Here is a 7,815-nt window from a genome sequence, read left to right as displayed (position 1 = left end):
GATGCAGGAAGGCCGCTCGGAAGTTTTTGAAACTGTGGATTGAACCACTCGGCAAATGTTTGAACCAACATTGTGTCGATCTAGATAACGCGGCAAGGAAGACTCAGCATGTTACCCCGTCCGTGTATTGGTGCAGCGTGACCTCGTTGTCAAACTTGACCAGGTGGTCGTTGGGTGATGTAGGTAGAATCTGTCACATCCGCTAATCAAATTGTACAAATGTAATATTCACTGAACCCCTTAATTTCACAATAACGTTGTAGTAACGAGCCTAGGATCGATCCGAGGAACCAACGGTAGAATGTAATTTAGGATTGTCTTTTATTCCTATTTTTTGGGGTTTTCAATATAAAAATGGAGTTGGGGGTTTAAAAGCTTTAAATCTAAATCTAACAGAGGAAAAACACAGCAATTAAGAAATTAATCTAAAGCAAGAGTGAAACATAACTATGTGCCAATGAACAAATCATTACGCATTGTCACACTACATTGTGATAAATCCATCAACACACATCAAACTAAGGATGAAATTACGAGACTCAAATAAATCTGATCTAAAGCAAGATGTAAACCTAATTTAGCACTTAAACACTAAACAATTAACCAAGCACAAATAAAAATTAAACTAAGCTTCAACAAAGAAAGAAATGCTAACTACTTGCATAAAAAGATAACAAAACATAAAAGTAATCTGTGCTAAGCTATAAAACAGTAAGAAAAAGAAATAAACCCTAACCAATCCAATCCCTCAACCAATCTAACAAAGCTTCACACTCTTGCCGTCACACAAGAGTGTCAATGTCGAGACCACCCAACTATGGACCTTAATGGAGCATTTCAGTGCTTATCAGCTCTAGGAGTGTTCAACAACGCCGACGGACCACCCCCGACGAGCTAAGAACATCCCGGAACCTAGAATTGCCGAAAATGCTGGAAATCTGCTAATCTGGACCTCTGGATCTGGAGTGGAGCTGTGGATGGCGGATGGGCATCGGATGGAGTTCAGGAACACCGGCGGACCACCTCCGAGTGTTGCTGATGGACGGAGATACCGTAGATTTGGAGGACCACCTCCAAATCTCGGCGGGAACAGAAAATCACAGAAAAGAGAATTTCGCTGGAAGGAACACCTGCCGGCGGCTCCAGATGATCGGGATGAGCTGCCGTGAAGCTCTACAATGAGGTTGAAGCTTGAGAGATCGATTGGAGAAAGAATCGGGGCCGAAATCTGCTGGAAGACGCGCGCCGGGACTGAGCTGCGCGAAGGGGATCGACGAAGAAGCTGGAACACTGCAGCTTCTCATTTAAACAGATCTGGATCTGATCGGACGGCTGAGATCATTCCGGGCTAAATCAACGGTGAAAGTTCATCCAAAATCTGATCCGAAGGTACTGATGTTGATCTTGGGTCTGGATCTACCCTCCCGTAGGTCGGATCGATCAGATCATCACTGGATGGCCCAGATCGGCCCAGTCTTCATTGAACGGACCAGATTTGATTCGGCTTGATCAATGGCTAGATGAACTCAGATCTGGATCAAAACTTCTGGATCTTCATCAATGGCTCAGATCTGCTCCCCATTAGGTTGGATCGGCCAGATCTTCAACAGATGGTTCAGATCTCTCCTATTCTTGATGAACGACCCATAATACTTCAAAGCTTGATCTTCTCGTTTGAACTCTGATTCGAGCCCAATTTCAGTCCAAATAGATCCAAATCCAAGATCCTTTGATGCCTACAAAATAAGAATCAAATATTAGCATCAAATAATATAAAAAAAAAATAATTTACAATTAAGTCCAAAAATACACACAATGCACAAAATGTGATGTAACCATGATTTTAACCTATGAAATCAACATCAAACCATGCATATATGAATCAAAATAATGCAGTAAAATCATGGTTATCAAATCCCCCACACTTAGTCTTGAACGTCCCGTGCAAGTAAAGAAAACTAAAAATCATCTCCATAGAAAATTCCCTAGCAATACCTAGAAGATAGTAAAAAGAATTTAACTAAAATCATCTAAAGATCACTAACAATCATGAAAACAATCCAAACAATAATCAGTAAGTATGGCAATTTCAATCCAATTGAAAAATTAAGCAAGTTGTACTCTCTGAAGAGATTTACCTATTCTAACTCTCACACTCAAAAATATGTATAAGTAGAGCTCACTCAATGCAACTCACAACATTTCACTACCATAAGCTTGCTTATTTTCTACTTCTCCACCACCATAGAACATAGCATACATGAATAAAAAGGAGTTTATCATGAAGAATTAACATGAAAGCAAGAAGAACAATGAAAGTGAATGAAAATGGCAAAAGAAAAGTATTTAATGAAGAAAATGAGAAGATGAGAGTATTGGAGGAATATACTTGATGAGTTGACCATTTTGATGTGAAAAGAGATGAATACCATTTGTTTTTATTAATTCAACATATCAATCTAACCTCTCCTTCAATTTGATGGCAAACAAAGAATCTTGATACTCTATCTTCCACTTGATACTCTTTTGATGTGCCATTTTACAAAATTTTTTCACTGTATTTAAACTGTTTTTCCACTTCAAGTTCAGCATTTGGAAACGAATCTCACAACACGTATCCAACACCCTCCCCCACACTTAAAATATTGTCCGTCTCGGGCAATTAAACATAAATTTCAGAAACTTGCATATTCGAATTGTGCATAAATCACACTGTCTATTGCTATTGCTACGTTTCCATCTTCTTCTTTACTGATTCCAGAAATCATCTGCTGAAATGCAGCTGGCAAATTCCAGAAATCAACAGCTTCAGATTTCAACTCTGCATTTTCTGTAATTTAAGGAATTCATTTACATTTACTCCAGCATAGTGTCATCCAGATAAGAAAGACCTTTACAAATTTTCCCTTATTGCAAAACCTCTGGTAAAAGGTTTAATGATCATTTAAACTTTAACAGGTTTACAATAACATCTAGTCCAAATTCTGCATCAACTGCATTTCTACATCTAGTCTGAGCATCAGCTTCCTACCTCTGAAAACAGGACTGAATTCCAATGTTTCTGAAAGCAAAAAGAAGAAATCATAGAGCACCACAGCATACACATCAGAATTCTGCATATTCTGTATAAATTCAGATTTAAATCACTGATTTCATGGACCCAATTCAGCCCTGCAATAGCATTGTTCGAAGACGTTTTTTTTTCAGCATTGGTACATAAACACCATTCAATACGTTCAATGGCACAATCAGATACACAAACAAATTCCTTTGGTATGCCTCTCCTCATTCCTGCAGGTTGGAATTCAAAGTAATCGTGGCTTGAAAATTGAAAATTTAAGCTTATCCATGCATCTCATTTAAAATTCTACAATTCCTGCACTAAAAACAAGTTCAAATCAAGCTGTACACCAACAGCAGTCCTCAAATCATCTCTGATTTTTGGTCTTCTCCTTTATCAGAAATCTGCAGCAATCAAAAACATCATAGAGGTTTGGTACTAAATATGAACTTGTTGATGCTCAGGTTTCATTTCTGCAGATGTTGCAGAAATTTCAAGTTGGATTCTCAACTTCCAAATGCTAATAAAACTCCACAATTATTAAATCTCCATCTCTCCATTCCTGACAGGAAGTAGTATTTGTCACAAAAGTAAGTGCCTTTGTATCAACTTTGCATTGTTTAACCACCAAAAATCTCAATACTTCTTCATCTTGCTACTTAAGAACCTTATCAATGCATACTCGAAAGCTTTCAGATTTCAACAACTCTAGCTAGTTATAATTCATTTCCTTATTTGGCACAGCAATGCCACATTTCTGCAAAATCTGCACTTCCTGAATTTCTGTACGATACTCATTCCTGTTCTATCCTCCTCCAGTTGTTTGCTCTTGCAAAGTAATGGAGAACAAACTGAAGAAAACTTCAGAAGAAAACTGCATTCTGCATTAAATTAAAACTGCAGGAAAAACTGTAGAAAACTGAGTTTGAAGAAAAAACTGCAGAAATGAAGACAGCTGAAAATGATAAAAGATCATCCAAGTACTTCAATTTGAATTACTTCAGAAGTTCAGATTCAATCATTCTGAAAACTACAAGCAATCAATGGATAAAAGATCAAACTATATTCTGCATACTTCTCTATTTCTGTTCTTGCAGATTTGAGTTTTCTTAAGTTCCCAATTTCTCACACTTGCAACAGAAAAGAAGGTTGCACTAAAAGGTCTAACACTCAAGTAAATCTTTATTGGGTGTTATCATCACATGTACTAGGCACTAAACTAACCTTCGAATTTCAGTAGCCCTGCTGTGCACTTCCTTGCATCCTGCTCTTCTTCAAATTCTACAGCTTTATCCATCTCTGTAATTAGATTAAGATCCAATATTGGCACAAGCAACTTCACCTTACTTGCAAATTTTGATGTACATTTCAAAATGGCTAACAGATCCTTTGATAATTAACAACAGAGTTAACTTGACAAGAAGACAATTTTAGTGTCTTTTCAAAATTCTAGATTTTCAGGAATTCTGAATAAAGTTTCAGATTCTGCAATTGAAAGTAATTTCAGTTTGTAACATTGAGACTTCAACTTTGTCCTGTTTCTTCAGAATATCAGCATCTACATTCTGTTTATTTTATGTGCCAATCTGAACATTTCCTTCTATGAACTTTTCTTGCTTTATACTAATGACATTAGCTTCATTAATCACCTACAACAGCCTATCGTCAACAACTTCTGAATTCTGAATTCCCAGATTGCAACTTCAGACTTCACCTGATCAGAATTTTCAGCAATTCAGCAATACAATGCATCACTGAGAAGCCTATAGGTTTCCAGCATCTCTTAATAGTTACAATCCATATCTCAATTTGGCACAAAACTACCATATTTCTGTAGAATTCTGCAATTCTGAATTTCTGCACTCTGCTCATTCCTTTCATTCCAGCATTCTGTACAGTTCAAGCAATTTCTAGACAATAGCAACTTGAGTTTACCTCTTGTTAATTCAGTGATCAATAAGAAGGCCTCAGTTACTTAGACAAAAGAAGAATGCAAAAAAAATGAAAGAAGTTACTGATAGTTACTGGGAAACAGATTGAATTAGTGTGGAAGCTGGAAATTCAGAAATCAGCTCCTATTCTGTGCAATTTGAGGTTGATATCAGATTTGAGGTTGAGTATGAATGTACATCAGAATTTCAAATTCTGAAATTGACTTCTGAAATCTATTGCTTTAAATTCTAATCACAGAAATTGTGAACCAACACACAGATTTGAATATTGCAATTCCCAGTACTTAAGAAATTAATTCAAGTATCAAATGTAAAGAAATTGCAGATCTTCACAATCGCATCAAATCAGTAACTCTTTTCCTTTCTTTTTATTTTTCTCAAACTTTACTCTTCCACCTTCTATTCCAACAGCACAAGATCAGAGCCAAAAACAGAATTGAGGCTGATTCTGAACCTTAGTTTCAGAATTTGAATTCAAGGAGATCTTGGCTGGCTTCATGAAAAGTTAAACTTGGAAGTAGACATCTTTTAGCACTGCACTAATAGCAATTGAATTCACCCTTATTCCTGATCATAAATTGGGTTGAAAAGTTGGCACAACTAGCACATCTCCTGTAAATTTTTCTTATTGCTGCAGTCACTTCTTAACTTGAAATTCATCACTGCCTTCCTCCATTTCTGCTTCTACATCTAACAGCAGCCCTCAATTTGCTGTTAATGGACTTATTTGTAAAGCTTTGCTTGGGTTCTTGACTGATCAAGAAACTTTGAAAGAACTTGACACAATACTTGCTTCATCTGCATTTCAGAGATCAGAGTTCATTCCTGCATTTCTGTTCATTTATGTCATTGCAGCAAACTTCTTCTTTAACCTTCATTTGTTTTATTCTAAAGCTGAAATTATAATCCTTGAATGAGTCTCACTAAACAACTTTTAAATCCATCACCGTCTTGTTTAATTTCTTCTTATGCAACCAGATTCAGCCTTCAAGCACTATCAAGTGTCATTGCTATTTCATACTTTTCAGTAATTGGATTCTGAATTTGTCTTTCTTTCTTTCTGATCTTCTCTGAATTCCCAACAACAGAATCTCGATTCAGAATGTTTATTTCTCAAATTCTTTTAAAAACATGAGCCAAGCTTCATAGTAGAAATCAAGTCCAATTAAATTGGCACACAATAGTCAAAATTGATACTTCAGTTTCAAAATCTTCTCTGCAGTTTCCAACTTGCAGCAAACATTTCCCTTGTTACAACAATCCAGCTGCTAACTAAAATTCAGCACTGCATCTATTCATTTCTGAATTCCTGTCATTGCTCCAGTCTTTCCAATAGCTCACTATTTTGAGAATCAATTCCTGCCCTTTTCCTCAGCTTTTCAGAATTAAGGATACCATCTTGGAGTAGTTCATGACTAAAATGGTACTCCCCAATTGAAGTTCGAATTTTGATCCATGATTTAACATGCAAGAATTTTAGAACTGTAAACCTACATACTGCTGTGAGCAGAATTTCAGAGGTTGAGTTGAGTTTAAGAGGAAATGCAGAAAGCAACTTAATACAAGTTCATACAAGTAGTACTTCTGATTTTACTGCACACTGTCACTGTCCATTTCAGCAACATCTCATTTTGATTCCATTCTTTGAATTTAGTTTCACTTCCCACTTGGAATCCACCTTTACCTTCTTTATTTCTTCTCATGCTTCAGTGTGCTGTCAAGTATCCAGATTGGTAACTTGGTACACATGTAAAGAATTCTGTTTCAGCTCCATTTCTGATTTTCTTGTATTGTTTCAGTGATCCTTCACTCTGAAATGTTGTTCATAAGTTGAAAAGGCCACCAAGCAAGGATACTATTTGTTACAGCACAACTCAGCTCTTGCTCATTTCAAATTCTTCAGCTCTACTACACTCAATTCCCCTCTGCCATAGATGTGAAATTCAATTGTATTGGTACAACACTCTTGCATTTCCAATCTTCCTCATATCTAGATTCTTCACATAAACTTCATAGTAGAGCTTCAACATATTTCTCCTACAATTTCTACTTAGAACAATGTTTCAGATTCAAACAACTTCATAAATTCAGTTCTTCCTCAATACTTAATTTCAGCACATGCATATTTCAGCTTCATTTCACATCTTTCTGCAGATTAAGCACATCAACATCTTCTTGCCACATATGTCTCCTAGAGTTTTGAATGTATCAACATAGTACCAAGTTTTAAGATTCAAAACAATTGTAGCTTGCTCTTAACATGATAAAACTCAAGAAATGGACACATTTAGCATAGAACATTAGAGTCATTCTTCCACAAACGAATTTTCAGAGTTTTGTACCATAAACACCTCCTAAAATCAGCCCTTGCTCAAACAATTTCCAAACCTTGATCCATTTCCGGATTATACAGAATTCATACACCTCCCCCACACTTTATACTTTGTCCATCTAGTCAATCACTCATCAAGCTAATCACCCAAAACTCTCATTGAAATGAATGACAAGCAAAGAAGATCAAGAATAAGAATGCTAGATGACAATGTTTCAAGAAAATTATGAGGAAAGGAATTGGAAAGTATGGGGAACAAAATTGACAAAATCCTCAATTTCCATGCATACTTATGATATTGTGATTTTGAAAAGAAACTAAGCAAGTTCTAGAGTTTCAATTGCTATGAGTGCATGCCACACAAGAATATAATAGTGTTTAGGCTTAAAGTGGTCCTCTCTAGGTATTATTCATGCAAACAAGCTCAATCGATCAAATTGAAATGCATCACCATTTTAACCAATTTCATG

This window comes from Zingiber officinale, chromosome 6A (genome assembly GCF_018446385.1).
Source record: "Zingiber officinale cultivar Zhangliang chromosome 6A, Zo_v1.1, whole genome shotgun sequence".
In the NCBI taxonomy this organism is placed as follows: Eukaryota; Viridiplantae; Streptophyta; class Magnoliopsida; order Zingiberales; family Zingiberaceae; genus Zingiber; species Zingiber officinale.
Note: the sequence above shows the minus strand (reverse complement) of the source record.